This window comes from Mustelus asterias, chromosome 7 (genome assembly GCF_964213995.1).
Source record: "Mustelus asterias chromosome 7, sMusAst1.hap1.1, whole genome shotgun sequence".
Taxonomy (NCBI): domain Eukaryota; kingdom Metazoa; phylum Chordata; class Chondrichthyes; order Carcharhiniformes; family Triakidae; genus Mustelus; species Mustelus asterias.
This window is the reverse complement of record NC_135807.1, coordinates 140,807,053-140,809,181: the sequence shown is the minus strand read 5'-3', so window position 1 is coordinate 140,809,181 and position 2,129 is coordinate 140,807,053. Positions and strand designations below refer to the sequence as shown.

General features: G+C 71.0%; 1 protein-coding gene across 5 annotated transcripts in view; it reads left to right on the top strand.

Moving 5' to 3' along the window:
* The first annotated feature begins 857 nt into the window (after positions 1-857).
* The window catches only part of stard3nl (STARD3 N-terminal like), a 45,916-nt gene continuing 44,644 nt past the window's right edge, over positions 858-2,129 (top strand). For 2 of the 5 annotated variants that reach the window (XM_078216956.1, XM_078216958.1), the window contains exon 1: positions 858-953. The gene's annotated coding sequence lies outside the window, so the exon portion shown is untranslated. The remainder of the gene's footprint in view (positions 954-2,129) is intronic. The other 3 variants (XM_078216960.1, XM_078216959.1, XM_078216955.1) reach the window with 2 other exon arrangements.

Below are 2,129 nucleotides of genomic sequence, written 5' to 3'. Positions count from 1 at the left end.
TGTCATGGTCACTGTTCTCCTGAAGGCTGGGTAGTTTGCTGCGGACAATGGTCTGTTTGAGGTTGCGTGGTTGTTTGAAGGCAAGAAGTGGGGGTGTGGGGATGGCCTTGGCGAGATGTTCGTCTTCATCAATGACATGTTGAAGGCTCCGGAGGAGATGCCGTAGCTTCTCCGCTCCGGGGAAGTACTGGACGACGAAGGGTACTCTGTCCACCGTGTCCCGTGTCCGTCTTCTGAGGAGGTCGGTGCGGTTTTTTGCTGTGGCGCGTCGGAACTGTTGATCGATGAGTCGAGCGCCATATCCTGTTCTTATGAGGGCATCTTTCAGCGTCTGGAGGTGTCTGTTGCGATCCTCCTCATCCGAGCAGATCCTGTGTATTCGGAGGGCTTGTCCATAGGGGATGGCTTCTTTAACGTGTTTAGGGTGGAAGCTGGAGAAGTGGAGCATCGTGAGGTTATCCGTGGGCTTGCGGTACAGTGAGGTGCTGAGGTGACCATCCTTAACGGAGATGCGAGTGTCCAAGAATGCAAGCGATTCCGGCCGGGTTGTGTTGGGCCCTGGTTACCGTGCCTCGCATTCCAACCATTATTCTGTAAATTGGGTTTGTGTCTTTGTGCCCTGTTTGTGATCAGAATTCCCGCCCACCTGGTGAAGGAGCAGCCTGTTCCGAAAGCTCGTGGCTTTTGCTGCCAAATAAACCTGTTGGACTTTAACCTGGTGGTTGTGAGACTTCTCACTGTCTTCACCCCAGTCCAACGCAGCAGCCCTCGTGTAGCCCCGCCCACACTGTAGCTCCGCCCCATGGTCCCGCCCACACAATGCCCAACCCTTAGCCCCGCCCATACGGTCCCTCCCTGGCGGTGGGCGTGGCCGCGCGGGTCACGTGTGTTCTGGAACTCTTCCCCCGGAGCAGCGAGGCCCGGACAGCGGTTCCGCTCCCGCCGGTTCTCAGGTAAAAATGGCGCCGCCCGGGCCCCGGCTCGGAGTCCGATTGAAGCCCGGAGACCAGGCACAAGGCCTCGGGTTAAAGCCTGGGGCTGACCCTGATTCTGGGCCGATCCCGGGAACCGATACTGGGCCCGGGGGAGGAACCGAAACCCAGTCCTCGGAGACAAACCGCCCCCACCTCCCCCCCCCCCCCGTTCCTCCCCCCCCCCCCCCCCGTTCCTCCCCCCCCCCCCCCGTTCCTCCCCCCCCCCGTTCCTCCCCCCCCCCGTTCCTCCCCCCCCCCGTTCCTCCCCCCCCCCCCCCCGTTCCTCCCCCCCCCCCCCCCCGTTCCTCCCCCCCCCCCCCCGTTCCTCCCCCCCCCCCCCCCGTTCCTCCCCCCCCCCCCCGTTCCTCCCCCCCCCCCCGTTCCTCCCCCCCCCCCCCGTTCCTCCCCCCCCCCCCGTTCCTCCCCCCCCCCCCGTTCCTCCCCCCCCCCCCGTTCCTCCCCCCCCCCCCCGTTCCTCCCCCCCCCCCCCGTTCCTCCCCCCCCCCCGTTCCTCCCCCCCCCCCGTTCCTCCTCCCCCCCCCCGTTCCTCCTCCCCCCCCCCCCCCCCCCGTTCCTCCTCCCCCCCCCCCCCCCCCCCGTTCCTCCCCCCCCCCGTTCCTCCTCCCCCCCCGTTCCTCCTCCCCCCCCGTTCCTCCTCCCCCCCCCGCCCCGTTCCTCCCCCCCCCCCGCCCCGTTCCTCCCCCCCCCCCCGCCCCGTTCCTCCCCCCCCCCCCGCCCCGTTCCTCCCCCCCCCCCCCCGCCCCGTTCCTCCCCCCCCCCGCCCCGTTCCTCCCCCCCCCCCGCCCCGTTCCTCCCCCCCCCCCCGCCCCGTTCCTCCCCCCCCCCCCGCCCCGTTCCTCCCCCCCCCCCCCGCCCCGTTCCTCCCCCCCCCCCGCCCCGTTCCTCCCCCCCCCCGCCCCGTTCCTCCCCCCCCCCCGCCCCGTTCCTCCCCCCCCCCCGCCCCGTTCCTCCCCCCCCCCGCCCCGTTCCTCCCCCCCCCCGCCCCGTTCCTCCCCCCCCCCGCCCCGTTCCTCCCCCCCCCCCGCCCCGTTCCTCCCCCCCCCCGCCCCGTTCCTCCCCCCCCCCGCCCCGTTCCTCCCCCCCCGCCCCGTTCCTCCCCCCCCCCCGCCCCGTTCCTCCCCCCCCCCCGCCCCG